This window comes from Artibeus jamaicensis, unplaced genomic scaffold, assembly GCF_021234435.1.
Source record: "Artibeus jamaicensis isolate MK-2021 breed Jamaican fruit bat unplaced genomic scaffold, CSHL_Jam_final contig_387, whole genome shotgun sequence".
Lineage (NCBI taxonomy): Eukaryota > Metazoa > Chordata > Mammalia > Chiroptera > Phyllostomidae > Artibeus > Artibeus jamaicensis.
The window spans coordinates 21,523,745-21,539,263 of NW_026521812.1; the positions used below are offsets into that span (position 1 = coordinate 21,523,745).

General features: G+C 42.7%; 2 protein-coding genes across 4 annotated transcripts in view; both read left to right on the plus strand.

Moving 5' to 3' along the window:
• The window catches only part of METTL24 (methyltransferase like 24), a 92,929-nt gene that overhangs the window by 68,984 nt on the left and 8,426 nt on the right, over window positions 1-15,519 (plus strand). The window lies entirely within an intron of this gene.
• Window positions 1-15,519, plus strand: part of LOC119059383 (HIV Tat-specific factor 1 homolog) — a 31,936-nt gene that overhangs the window by 15,372 nt on the left and 1,045 nt on the right.

A 15,519-nucleotide genomic window follows, 5' to 3' on the forward strand; every position in this document is an offset into this window, starting at 1 on the left:
GGAAAGCTGTTTTTGCACTATCAGCAATTTATTATTTTCCTCCAGGGATCTAGTTAATCCAAATTGTAGATAACTCAAAATAAATATTTGATATTTAGCTATGAATTGTGCACTTACAATGCTTATAAATGTGGATTTGGCAATTACCCCATAGATAACTGAGAATTGACTTTAAAAACAGACTGTCCAAATGTCTTACATGGAATATGGACTCTTCTCTTATTGGTCCCTCTCTTTACACTATTTTTTCAAGTTCAAATGTGCATCTGAATGACAGCTTCCAGCCTGGATCAAGATGCTCACAGTTGAAATCATCTAGTTCATCACATTCTGATCTACGGAAACAGCACATTGGAAATGTGTGCTCTCCTCTGAAGATGCAATTTTAAGAGCTGTTTTCAACAGGAATTCATTAGTTAAACTTCCCATTACTGAGGCGCTTAATCCAATTTGGCAGCTCACCTCAGAAGAACCAAGACGCTGCAATTTTTTTTCCCTCATCAGAAATAAGATGAGTAGAATACATTTTTCTCCATTTAGGCATTTATGAAAAATACCAGTATGAGGACCATTCATAAATAAAGGAACTTAAACTTGCCACAGTGATGTTTTTCTAAGAGGTGTGGCTTTCCAAGGAGTTCAAATGTTATTCCACTTTCAGGGAAGAAACAAGTAGGCTGGGAGATAACGGTACTCATTCTGCCCCGTGACTCAGACCTTTCCTTGGCGCCCGACAGATGTCTGTCTGCAGCCAGCCACCCCCCAGATATAGAGCACCCACTCAAGGGAAGGTGTTCACATGACCGGTTAATAACACTCTGTTAGGGACACTGCCTTCTACCCTTTGTTTCAACTGAAAAAAAAAATGCCATCTGGAAAACTCCTCCAGCTCCAATAAAACTGAACGTCCCCATGGCGGCAGCTTCCCAGGCACCAGCAATTCTTTTATAGAAGGAAGAGAGAGAATCCTGGGAATCGCAATTTAAAAATTATGAAAACACCCACCACTGGAACCAAGCAAGATGATGAAGTCCCTGGTTGACAACCCATAAGATTTCACAATTACCTCCACTACCTCTGTTCTGGGCCAACACAGACTTAAAAAAATCTATTATATGTATTGATCTCTCTGATTCGTACATGGATTTGAATGATTTTCAAAGATAATCGTCATATCAAACCAAGTAGGAATGGTGCTTTGGGCAGCCATTTGACTGGTCCCGTTGTGGGACTGAGGAGTAAGAAAGGTGTTAGGGCAGGTGCAGAGGTGATTTCTCAACCAGAAGTCCTCCACAGGGCGCAGCAGTCGGAGGCCGAGCTGAGTCTGGTCTTCCCCTCCTCCTCCTCTTTAAATGAATGAGGCTCTTATATACTTTTATCTCGATAAAGTTTAAATGACTCCTCCACTCCTCCATCTGTGCTGTGTGCTCCTTCCTTCCTCCCTTTTCTTCCTTTTCTTTCTTTCCTTTCTTTTCCTTTCTTCCCTTCCCTTTCTTCTCTTTTTCTCTCTCTCTCCTCCCTCCCTTCCTTCCTTTCTTTTCTGATTTGCAATCACACCTGCTTGTGCAATTCAGACATTGCCAGGTGTAAATCAATAGATCTTGTAAAATATGAAAAAATACAAACTTATCACTAAATTCATATTAGCATGAAAGCACAATGAGAGGTCATGTTTTCCAGGAAGGTCAGCTGTCATCTTGTCACGTAGCTGTATGAACCGAGTGGGCATGTGCTCACCACTATGGGGTTAAAAAGTCCCAGGACAGCCTACTGAATTACTCCTAAAAGAAGCCTGGGCTGTTTGCAGACTCCTCTAGAATGCTCAAGTCAAGATGTTGCAATTATCTTTGCCTAAAAAATAAGGGAGCTGTGCATGCATATTAAGCAGATGGCCTTTTAAAGCAAAACAACAGTAACCCCACTAGGAACGTATTTCGGAACTCTACTTAGTTATTTTTAAAGGTAGATGAAATACTGAAAGGAATATAACCAAAATGTTAGTAGTCGTGTCCTCTTGGGACTGATTTTGAACATTTTTTCCTTCTTCTATGTATCTTTTTTGTACTTCCCCCCTTTTTAATAGTTCTGAGTCTTGTTTTTTATAAACAGAAGTAAACAAACAGCATTCCAAACTGCTGTCATCCTCTACAGAATGGAGAGGCCTGGGGGGCGGCTGTTAGGGCTCAAATAATTTTTTTCCCTTTTGACAATTTAAGGTGAGGTATGGTGTTGGCTGCAGACCGGATCCCTCCCAACGGGGCCTGAACCTGGAATTAAGAATTGAACGGAATACATAACCCATTTTTGGTGCAGAGGGCGGGGGAGGGGAAGAGTCCGTGGGCGGAAACCACTCTTGAGCAGGAACGGGGGTGTGTGGCAGTTACTTTAGCCCACACAGATGCAAACGGTGGTTTTCTTCTCTTATGCATTCATCTTAATTTGTGTGAAACTTGATAAAACATGAAGTGACAAAGAAAATGTCCCAGCCCCAAATTATGCCTGTTGGTCATAGGGAAGCTATGAAATGAATATTCTAGAAAAAGTACCTGAAATAGTGGGCTAAGGGCACTAGTTGTGATGGAAAAAATAAGCTACTACTGCTAAAATGCATGTATCTTGTCTGAAGGCAGACCTGATGCTGTCTTTCGCTCCTAGGATGATGGCAAGTGGGCCACCCACCTGCGGGGAGCCCAACAAGGGCTCACTAAACCCTTCCTGCGCTCCTCACCGGGCCCCAAGCCCCCCCCTCTCCCTCTGGCATCCATAAGTCTGTTCCCTGTATCTACAACTCTAACCACCATTCTGTACCCCTGAAACTAATACAAAATAATACTGAATGTAAACTGTAATTGAAAAATAAAATTACAAAGAACCTATTAAATTAATAAATACTCCACATTTACTCTTCTCCGGTCCGTCATTTTTGTAAAAGGAACTGTAAATCCAGAAACCCTTGACAACGTCATATTTTGTGTTTGGATCAGTAAATACTGTGAGAGTTTAAGAATATGGTGTGAGGAACTTCTGTTTTGAAGTCAGAGCCCATTAGAATCCTGATTCTACCACTCACTAGCTCTGTGACCTGGGCTGGTTGGTTAACTTCTCTGAATCTCAGGTTTCTGTGGAAACTGTTTGGATTTGGTTTTGGCTTCACCTCTCACAAGCTGTGTGACCTACATTGGCCTGAGTGTCTCCATCTGAAAAATGAGGATAATAAAAGATTTATTTCCTTTGTTTGTTGGGGACTGCTTGGGGCATTGCATGTAGAGTGCTTAGCATGCTGCTCGGCTGGGCACACAGCAAGTGCCAAATTAAAGTTGGCTACTAGTGTTTTTAAACTACCAGTTGATACAATATTTTTTTAAAAAGGCTAGATATTCTGAGGGATGGCACATCTAAAGCAAATGTTAGGGGCTTTTATGTAATAGATAGTGAGAGCCAATGAATACTTATTTCTATAAGTCATTGTCTTAGTACATTCCCTAAGATGAAGTTTTTAGATATAACCTTATCTGAATATTTAGCGTATTCCTTTGAGTATCGCATGCGTGATATCCATACATGGTATCCATACTGATCTTTGTGTGTGTTAAGTTTCTTTCTCCTCTCGTTTTCATGGCTATATAAATTTAAAGGCTCAAAACTGGTACTGTTTATATTTTTTTCTTGTAGATTTTTAAAAATCTCATTTTATTTATTTTTTCCTTATTCTCTGGCTTTTAGCCATACATCTGTTTATAGTTGGCTTTTCCTTAACCCTCTCTTTACTCTGGGGTCGGGATGTGCACATATATATGTCTTGATCATAACCAGAAGTGATTTTACCTAATCCTGTATTTTATAATTTTGTATTCTTTTTCCTAAAGCGGTCCCTCAAATTTAATAAACTTCAGGCTTCACCCAGCCAGGAGCTGCCCCAATTAGAGTACATTTCTTCTTCAGGTGACACATTCGACTTAAAATTGCTATTATGGGAGCATTACGAGACTAAAGATATCTTTATTTTCTTGTCCCACCTCAGGCCTGACTGAGTTTTGACTTGTGTCTTCAAGAAAAAGCATCTCTGCTGTCAATAAAAATACACAGATAGGTAGAATTCATTGAATGGTGAAAATAATGTCAGTATCTGGCTTGTTAGTTATGTACTAGAATTTCAAACGTATCCAAGAGATGAAGAAGAGAGCCAACTTCATGGACATGATGCCTTAAACCTCCCCTTTTCAGAATAAGGAACTGAGTGATTTTGCAGCCCCACTTTGTGCATGCCTTATAAATTTCTGGGCTCAGAGAGAAAGGGAGAGTGCAATGTGGGGGTTACAAGAATTCTGGCAGAAGAATTGCCCAGGTTCTTGAACAAAAAAGAGGAGGCAAGAGGGAAATATGTGGGGAATCCAGAGGAAGGGTAGCAATCCCAGAACTAGAAAGTTGCTTACCATCTCAGGAAGTGCTGAATAGGAACAGTAAGCTTTTAGTGGGGACTGTAACTTCCAATACATGGGTGGCCAGTCTATTGCACTGCCACTAACTGCTTCTTCACAAAAGGCTAAGACCTGACCAACTTTTTCAATAGGGGTAGCACTCATTATAAGTCCATCCACCCATCCATCTCTCCATTATTTTTTATAAAGAGTTTTTATTTAGGATGCATAAAAATCCTTATAATTTAATAGGACAAATAACTTGATTTTTTTTAATGGGCAAAATGTATATTGTAAACCCTAGGTCAATCACTAAAAAACTTTGTTAATTTATTTACTTATTTATTTATATTTTATTGATTATGCTGTTATAGTTGTCCCAATTTTTCCCCTTTTGCCCCCCTCCACCCAGCAGTCCCTACTCCTTTACGAAATCCCCACACCATTGTTCACGCCCATGGGTCATGCATGTAAGTTCTTTGACTACTCCATTTCCTATACTGAACTTTACGTCCCCATGGCTATTCTGTAACTACCTATTTGTATTTCTTAATCCCCCCACCTCTTCACCCGCTCCTCTAACACCCCCATTCCATCTGGCAACCATCAAAATGCTCTCTGTATCCAAAATTCTGTCTCTATTCTTCTTATTTGCTTAGTTTGTTTATTAGATTCAATTGTTGATAAAAATGTATTTGTTACCATTTTATTGTTCATAGTTTTGGTCTTAAATAAATCCCTTTAACATTTCATATAATGATGGTTTGGTGATGAACTTCTTTAATTTTTTTTGGTCTGGGAAGCTCTTTTCTGCCCTTCAATTCTAAATGATGGCTTTTCTGGGTCAAGAAATCTTGGCTGTAGGTCTTTGCTTTTCATGACTTTGAATATTTCTTGCCAATATCTTTTAGCTTTCAAAGTTTCTTTTGAGGAATCAGCTGACATTCTTATGGGAATTTACCTGTAGGTAACTAACTCCTTTTCTCTTTGTGCTCTTAAGATTCTCTTTTTATTTTTAACTCTTGGCATTTTAATTATGATGTGTCTTGGAGTGGGCCTGTTTGCATTTATCTTGTTTGGGACTCTCTGTGCTTCCTGGACTTGCATGGCTATTTTCTTCACCAATTAGGGATGTTTTCTTTCATTATTTTTTTTTCAAATAGATTTCCAATTTCTTGTTCTTTCTCTTCTGGCACCCCAATGATGCAAATGTTGGACATCTTGAAATTGTCCTAGAGGCTGCTTTTTTTCTGGATTCTTTTTTCTTCTTGTTGTTTTGATTGATGAGGTTTTTTTTTGTTTGTTTGTTTGTTTTGCTTCTTATGTTCCAAATCTTTGATTTGATTCTCAGCTTCATCCACTCTACTGTTGTTTCCCTGTAAATTGTTCTTTATTTCAATTAGTGTATCCTTTGTTTCTGATTGAATCTATTCTATGCTGCTGAGGTCCTCACTAATTTCCTTGAGCATCTTTATAAGCAGTGTTTTGAACTACGCACCTGATAGATTGCCTATCTCCATTTTGTTTAGTTCTTTTTTCTGGAGTTTTGATCTGTTCTTTTATATGGGCCACGTTTCTTTGTCTCCTCATTTCAGCAGCCTCCCTGTGTTTGTTTCTATGTACTAGGTAGAGTTGCTATGACTCCCTACATTGGCAGCATGGCCTAATATAGTAGGTGTCCTGTAGGGTCTAGTGGCACAGTCTCTCCTAGTATCCAAGCTGGGTACTCAAGATGTGCCCTTCTTGAGGTGTGCCTTTAGTGTGGGCGGGGTATACCCTCCTCGTGTAATTGAGCCTTGATTGTTGTTGGCAGATCAATGGGAGGAATTTACCCAGGCCAGTCAACTGCAAGAACTGGCTATGACCATTTGCCAGTAACTTCTGCTTTCTGTAGAGGATCAGCTGTGCCAGGGCAGGGTGGTGGTGCTCTGATGTGGTCTGTAGCTGTCCACTAGGTGTGCTAACCCCTGGGGTTTCCTAGGTGGTGCTCGTCAAGGTCAGCCCCCACCTGTGTTTTGCCTGGGGCCAGCCACCCTGTCTAAGCTGGAAAGCAACCTGGTTGCTACTTATCTTGGGCTTGGAGATTCCCAGGGGAAGCTAGGCTGTAAATCTGGGCAGGCTGCTGCTAGTGCTGGGCCTGGGGCTCAGTGAAGCCAGCTGTTGCTGTTTGAGAGGATTTAGGAGGTTGTGAAGCATGCGCCAAGAGTAGCCATTCTTATGGACAAGCTTCCTGGGTAGGCTGGTAATGGTGGGGCGGAGTCTCTAGGGATCTCCAGTGTAGGTCAATCAGTGTTAACCAGGTTGCTGGAGTCTCAGATATGGCACAAACTTGTCAGCTCTGTGTGGGCAGGGTATTGAAAAGGAACAATGGCCTCTGCTTGCCTTGATGCCAGACACTTAAGTTCCTCCCTGTGTGCCACTGGTGCCTTTCAAGCTGCTACCCAGGGGGCTGGAGCCCAGAGGGAGTGAGTCTGAGTAGGTGAGTCCACGTGTGGGTTCTTTAAGAGGAACTGCTTGGGGATCCAGAAGTTTCTTCCACTGACTAAATCCCCATTGGTTTTTGTGCCCCCAGATTGTGGGGATTTATCTTCCTGGCACTGGAACCCTGGTGAGCTGGGGGCCCTGGTGTGGGGCTAGGACTCCTTGCTCCCTAGATATCTTTCCTGAATTTTTATCCACCATACATTGGTGAGGGTCCGGTGGCCCTTTTCTCACCTGCGCCTCTCCTACAAGTATGGATGGACGTGTTTTCATTCATTCCATAGTTGTCAGATTTTCATTCAACTCGATTTCTGATGGTTCTGAGCGATGGTTGTTATATATTTCGTTTGTAATTCTGATGTGGTTGTGTGAAGTGGTGATCCATGTCTGCTGATGCTGCCATCTCGATGGGAGTCTCAACGTTTTTTTAGGGAGAGGACAAGGGAGGGAGAAAAAGGGAAGGAGAAATATCGATGTAAGAGATCAGTTTCCTCCTATAAGAGCCCCACTTGGGGACCAAACCCACACCCCAGGTATGTGCTCTGACTGGGAATCTATCTGGCGACCTTTCAGTTTGTGGGACAATGCCCAAACAGCTGAGTCACACCATCTAGGGCTGTGAACTATTTTTTGATAGTGCCTGGCAGTGTGTTAGAAGCTGAGGATTAAAAAAAAAAAACTGATTAACATTCATGGATCTTACATCCAGCCTGGGACACAGGGAATGTACCTCTCATGCCTCATGTCAGATGGAAATGCAGTTGTGGAAACTCTGTTTTTTATTTCACCTGCCAGTGTGCCATACAGAAATGGTTCTTGGCTATTGTGTTTGAAATACTGCTATATATTTCCTGAACCAAGTTTTAATTCTTCCCCTGAATCACCTCCCAAAACACAGCTGCTATGGTGCAAAGAAGGCACGCTTCACTATTAGCTTAAACAAGGCAATCTTAATTGGGAGGGGCGGCTGTGAACCTCACTGAGAATTTGTGAAAAGGGTAACAACAGCTAACACGGATGGGGCACATACAGTGTTTTAAATGCTGTGCCTGGTGCTTTCTGTGCATTTCTCCTTTAACTCAAGGTAACCCGTGGTATCTTGAGTAGCCCTGCTGTTTTCCTAAGTCCCTGAGAGGCTAAACAGCCTGCCCCAGGCCCATGTGATGAGGCATCGGTCTCAGAGCCAAGGTCACAGTAACTTCAGTATTCTTAGAAAAGTGCTCATAGCCACAAACACATGTTTTTGCTCACAGTTCCAGGCAGTACCTGATACCTTGGTGCTTATTTAGGAAAGTCTGACCTAACTGTATCCTCATAAAAAAAAAAAAACCAGCTGGTGCTGGAAAACCATTGTATACCTTCCCAAAGGTTACCAGGGTGTAGATGCATTCTGCACCTGCTCATGAGAAGGGAGAAAACCTGGCCTGTGCTGAGGCCAAGACTCCAGTGCACACACGCCATGAAAAGCTCACCCAGAGTGTCAGTCAAGTCCAGTGGTTCTCTAAGTGCAGTCCTTGGACCAGCAGCCTCACCACCAGCTGGGCTTCTGGTGGAAACACAAACATTCAGGCCCCGTTCCAGATCTACCAAGTCAGCAGCTGCATATTCATGAGCCCTCCAGGTGATGCTGGTGCACAGGACACCCTGAGCAGCACCGTCCAGTAGGACTTTGTGTGATGATGGAATGTCTGGTGGCCGCAATGTCCAGCGTGGTAGACACTAGCACAGGAGACTATTGAGCACTTGAAATGTGGCAGAGGAAGTGAAATTTGAATTTTATTTGATTTTAATGAATGTGAAACTTACATGGCCACACATGGTGAGTGGCTGCTGTGTAGGACAACACAGCTCCACCCCATAGCATCCTGCACATTCCTGTGCATTCACATCTGGACCATTAGCTGCATTAACCGCAACGTAACACAACCAAAAAAATGAACGCCACATATAGAATTATGTATCACTGTTCTCTATTTCCTCATTCCAGGGTTGGGATCATTTAAGTAGAAAATGTTTGGGGTGGGAGCCTTGCAGTTTAATGCCAGTGAAATATTCCAGAAGAGAAAGACAATTTGTATTATTTCCAAGTCTTTTCAGAATTATGGTAAACAGCTCCTTAGGTAATTGTTTCTGCTTTAGAGCCAGAGGGTAAGGGTTTTTTAAATAACCCCAACTGAAGTTTCTTAAAGAAAATGATATTCAGCCTGCACTTGAAGGACAGCCCTGGAGCCTTGTGTGTTGGTGGAGGGGAGAGGTGAGGATGAGCAGAAACTTCCGTTTGGTGTTGCACACGGAGAAAGTGGCATGAACAAAGGATCAAGGACAGGACATTTCATGGCATTTTCAGGAACAGCAAAGAATTGCCTTGGGCTAAAGTGTAGGGTTCATAAAGTGTTGACAAGACCCTGACACCATTTGTACTGAATGGAATGATGGAATCCATGGCTGCCTGCATTCCTGACCTCCAACCTTTGATTCCTTCCTCCTCCATTTCAATCCGTGGGGTCTCGGGAAAGGTGATCACGGTGGTGGAGGTGAGGCATGGAAAGAGGGGCCAGGTGTAAGGTGTTGCAGAGGCGGATGGCACAGGACTTGTGATCCGATAGGCTATTACGTGGAGTGCCTGGCAGGAACTCTCATAGAAACTTGATTCTAAAGAAGAGTTAGGTCCTGTCCTGGAAGAACTCATAGCCCAGTGAGGGGAGGGAATTGGACATATCAGCAAATGAGTGGAAGCTATTTCTAGTGGAAGTGGACTTCCCTAGAAGCCAATACGGGGCCCAGAAATGGAGGACATCAAGGTGACCCTGACTTGCAGCACATAGCCTGAGACCCCTCCCTGCTCCCTCATCACCTCTCCTCTGTCTTCTAACGCATGGCTCCACTCTCTGCTGACTCTTTCATAGTTTCCCCCAGCACAGTGTTATTTTCAGCTCGTATTTCAGCATATTGAAAAACAGCTGAATAACCCAGTGGGTTTATTTTGTGTCCCCCTAAATTGGTGCTTGCTTGTTGCACTTGGACCATGTTTTTAGTAACTGAAGCCACGTTGCTGGCCTCGCCGTGCTCCAGGATGGACCTGGTCCCACTTCTAAGGCTTGCTATTGAACCTCAAGAACATTTCTGGCTGAAGAACATTTTATTTGGATGATTACATGGTCATTTGTTTACACATTCACTTGTTTAGAAATACTTTATATAGGTGTGTGTTTTGTGTCTCATCTTTCTGGAAATACTTGAAAATGCTTGCATGAATATGGTTAGGTCAGAAAAATAAATTAACCAGGTACTATAGCTTTAAGGCACAGCATTGCAATCTGAAGTCAGAGACTAGCATATTGTTTTCAGCTGCCCTGGGAAGCAGGGTAGAAATAAATAAATTGAAGGCATTGCCTGGTGCTGTCCTTGGTCCTGCCACCTCTGCCCTTGGCCACATCTCTTGCTGTCACCTCAATACTGCCTGAATTTGCAGTACTTGGTTCTTTGCTGTTGTATATCATCTATAGCCTTGCTGACATCTGGCTTCTTGACTTGTCACCAGCTCACCAGTTACCTGTCCCTGACCCCCATACCCCAAGAAGAGTCGTGCTCAGCAGCTTCAGTTTGGATTCTTTGGAACAGGCTGGAGATCTGGCAAACAAACAAACAAACAAACAAACAAACAAAAAGTCTTTGTTTGAAAATGTTTTCCTTATTTTTTAAAAATTCATTTGCCCAGTGTTGCTCCCCTGCAGAGGTTATTTCTGAGAACTGATCACTTCATAAAACTTGTTTTCTTTTATTTTAAGTTCAGAATTGGTCATATATTAGCTTAGAGTGGCCTTTAATATTTCTTATAATATGCAGGGTGAGTCTTATCTCCCTTTGCCTGGTGGTAGCAGAAACCTTGTAATGTTACAGGTCCGGCAGCCAACAGTGATAATTGAGCCCGATTGAATGTGTTTAAAGTCTAAGTCTCTTAAACAGACGTTTAATCCTCTTGTTCATTTAAAACAGATTAATTTCTTCTCTTTTTCTACAAAAAACATGATCCTCTTCCTAATGTATTCAGCTTTAGTTTTATAGGTGCAGATATACATATCTTGCTTTAAGTAGATTTGACATGTCAAGCTTGGATTTACTTTACTTTAATCATTAAAAACTTTTCATAATCTAAATAACAGAAAGTCTAAAATTATGACTGAATGTTTTTCAGTCATATGATCCAGTCTGTGATGAATATGGAGAATGAATATAGCTTGATGGTTTGGGAATAACAGATCATGATACAATTTTTAAAACTATTCATAAATGACTAGATGAGTGCTCAGTAAATAATAATTTCTGAATGATGAGCCCAAGTACAAAACTCAGTCTCCACACCCCTCTCAGGAAGGAACCCATCGCTTACAGAGTGTGGGCTGTGTCTGTACATTGCCCTGCAGGGCCCGGCTCTGGCCCCCACACAGGCAACCGCTGTAGGGTGAGCAGCTGTGTTTGTGGCTCGGGGGGGAGAAAGGGTGGGGGGTGAATCCTGACGTTTTATTGGGGTAACTCATGTAGCTTTGGCTCTTAGCCAGGTTTTTAAAAATTAATATAATGGTTAATTAGCTTTACAATAGATGGTAATGGCCAGTTTTAAGTTTTAATACGTATTTCAGGAGTGGGAAAGAATCTATATCCCTTTAAAGATTTAATTTAAAACAATAGATAAAGCACTTTTTACTAAAATGTCTCAAATGAAAAGTTATAAAAAGATGATTTATCATGTAGCTAGTTAAAATCGATTTGTCTTGTTTTCTCTTTCTTTAAGTGGCGCTCAGATTTTGTCTCATCTAGTGGATTGTTGAGGCACAAAGGCACAGGCGTGTTTAGGGATGTTCCGGGGTATCATATGTCTTTGGGGTGAGAAGACAAGTGGGTACTGACAGGGCTGATGATGAGAGGAATCTTCTTTTTTCTTTTAAAGGTTGTATTTATATATTTTTAGAGAGAGAGGAGGGAGAAAGAAAGAGAGGGAGAGAACCATTAACTGGTTGCCTCTTACACACCGCCAGCTGGGGACCTGGCCTGCAACCCAAACATTTCCTCTGACTGGGAATTGAACCGGTGACCTTTTGGTTCACAGTCTGGTGCTCAGTCCACTGACCTACACCAGCCGGGGCAGGAGTCTTTTGTTGTGTATCTGCACAGGGCGCCCACCCTTAGCACAGCCTGTTTGTCCTGTTTCTCAAGAGCAGGGACGAGAAGGGGCTGCAGGCTGGTAAAATTATTAAACGTTGTAAACCACGCTTATCTTCTGAACCTGCTCCTCCACTTCTGGGGGTATTCTTATTCTAAGAAAATAATAGAACACACTTAAATATTTAGCTACAAGTTGTTGATCCTATCAGTTTGTAATATCATCCAATTGAAAAGAGACTATGTGTCCATCAGAAGGCGGATGGGTTAAGTAAATTATAGCAGTTTGAAAGTTACTGCCCTGGCCAGGCGGCTCAGGTGGCCAGGGAGCATCACCCCATACCCCAGAAGGTTGTGAGTTTGATCCTCAGTTGGGGTGGGAACAGTGGCAACCGGTTGATGTCTCTCTCACATCAAGGTTTCTCCTTCTCCCTCTCTCACCTTCCTCTGTCTGTACAATCAATAAACATATGCTCAGATGAGGATTAATTAATTAATTAATTTAAAAAAATAAAAGTTTTAAAAACAGGTTATAGGTGGGGGCCTTCAAACTTTGTTTTCTTAAGCAGGAAAGTTCTTTTTCAAGCAAAAACTTGCAAGAGATTCCAAATATAAAAAAAGAGAAAAGTGAAGTTGGTCCTGTTGGGTGGAGGCAGTGGTCTGGGGCTTCTCTCATACCCGATTAGTCAATAGTCACAAGCCCATGAAGACTCAAGGGATGGTCACAGACAAGATGAATAATTTGTGGGGCCCAGTGAATAATGAAAGTGCAGGGTCCCTTTTTTCAAAACGTATTAAGAATTTCAAGTCAAGGACAACAGAGCATTAAATCAAGTTGCCTTCTAAATGCAGGGCCTGGTGTGATTACACAGGTCCCACCTTATGAAGCCATTTCTGAGGGCGGGGACACCAGCCCCATCTCTTGATGGGATGAGTGTCAAGGCCATATTGTGAGATGGGAGCTAATGGTGAGGCCACCCTTGGAAAAATAAAATCTGCCACAGGCTCTATGACTCACCTTCAACAAATTAGGTGGCTCACATTTTCTACTGCCCAGAAGTAGAGTTAGCCATTCAGTACAGAGGAGGAAGCGCTGGGTCTCCGGAAGCCAGGCTGCCATAACAGTAGCGGGCATGTATTTCAGAACTCTCTGTGGAGAGATACTGGTTGTCTCTCACTAGAGTATAGCAAGACTACCTACCTGTTTTATATCTGTTACAGACTGAATCGTGTTCCCTCCAAAATGCGTAGGTTGAAGTACTAACCCTCCAATGTGACTGTGCTTGGTGACAGGGCCTTTTTATCAACATAATTAAAGTTATGAAGTCATGGGAGTGGGAACCTAGTCCAATAGGACTGGCGTTCTTGTAAGAACAAGACATATGAAGAGTGCTCACGTGCAGGAGAAAGGCCATATGAGGACACGGGGAAAAAGCAGCCATCAGTGAGCCAAAGAGAGGCCTCAGGAGAAACCAAACCTACTGACACCTCCATCTTGGGCTTTTAGCCTCCCGAACTGTGAGAAACTAAATTTCCGTTAAGTCACCCACTTGTGGCATTTTGTTATAGCATCCCTAGTAGACTAATACACTATCTAAGACTCATACATATTTACTTGTCCTTTTCAGTATTTTTTATTAGTCATCCTTAATCCATTGGATATCTAGGTTCTCTGTCAACTTTCAAGGAAAGCCAGATCTAATAGTGAATGCCATGTTTTAATTAATGTCCCTTCTTTAATAATCTGATGAATAAAGGCTTTATTATTTATTTTTCCTGGACTGTTACTTATGTCCAGTAGAAAGTTCATGTCTACTGTAATAACTAGTTCATTCATGGATTTGTATGTGAATTAACATTGCTTTTAACCCACGGGGTCAAGAACTACACACGTGGCTATGAACAATTCATCTCATCTTTTCTGTGTTCACCATTCCTGCCCTCAAGGGCTGGAATCTGTTTCACCTCCCTCTGAATCTGGGCTGGCCCTGTGATTTGCTTTGACCAATAGAATGCCATGGAAGTGATGCTGGTGAGTCCTAACCTAGTTCTTTACAGGTGTTGCAGCTTCCATTTTCACCCTCCTGAGAGCCAGCCAGCACGTAACAAGTCTCCTATCCTGCATAGCAGCCCCCTTGAAGGGGAACAGGCTCGGGTGGGGAGCTGGGGGCACGAGGGTGCTGAGTGCCTGAAGGAGTTCCAGAAGGAGGGAGAGGGGTGCAGCTAGGAATGGGAGGGTGCCAAAGACAAGCTGCACTTGCTGGGCCTGGCTCTGTGGCCCAGACAGAACCAGGGAATGGGCACAGGGGTTTCATGATGGTGGCTTTCATTGGCCTTGGCGGTTTGCTGACCTGCTCTGGGTTTGACACTTAGCAAGATTGGAGCTGTCAGTGTTGGCTGGTGTAGGAGCTGGCAGGAAGTTGTCCATAACTGCCTCCGATGGTTGCTGGCCCTGGGCTCTCTGGCCCAGCACACTTTCCCTGGGCATTGGCCTGGGGAATTGGCTCCCAAACTCATGCTGTCTTGCCAAAGCTCAATAGTGATAGCTACCTCAGACACTGTTGTGGGCTGTCTTGTGTGCCCCCCAAATTCCTGTGTTGAAGTCCTAACCCTTAGTACCTCAGAAGGTGACCTTAACTGAAGGGTCATTGTGGTATAATTAGTTTAATGATGCCATACTAGTGTAAAGTGGACCCCAAGCCGGTGTAACTGGTATCCTTTAAAAAGGGTGAATTTGGACACGGACACACAGGGATAACACAGTGTGGACATGAAGACGGAGATCAGAGTCGTGCAGAATCCAGGGGCTGTTGAAGCTTGCCATCAAACCACCGGGAGCTGGGAGGCAGCATGAAGCAGACCCTCCCTCACAGTCCCCAGAAAAGCCCACACTTTGGTTTCAGATTCCAGAACCCAGGCAATGCATTTCTGTTGTTGCAGCCACACAGTTTGGGATACTTTGTTACACAGCAGCCCTAGAAAACTAATACAAGTGTTGGTGCCCCTTCTCTACATCCCCCTTTCCTCTCAGCTCTTGCTTCCAGGTGGGTGAACACAGGGGTAAACTTGTGCCCATAGTGAGGAAGCTGCCAGATGGCCTTGCAACTTAATCCAGTTAAAATTGAATTTCCCTTTTTCTTATAAAGTCTGTGAAAGGTGATTTATATGTATTTCAGGCATAAGAAAAGGAGATAATTTTTGATAGGAGGATGCTTCTAATGCCTCTAAGATGCACTAAAAAGCCATTTCATTTAACTTCTTTGAGACCCTCCTACCTAAGAAGGTCTTTATTTCAGACATCACAGAGGGTTAACACTTAGTTGTTTCCTGATTTAACCCAAGTGCATTAGGACTGGCACTTGACTATTGTAATATGGTCATTTGTATGATTTTTAGTGCCATAATTGTTGGAAACTGTTACTACAATCTTAAAATTGGCATATCTCATTCAGAGATGTTT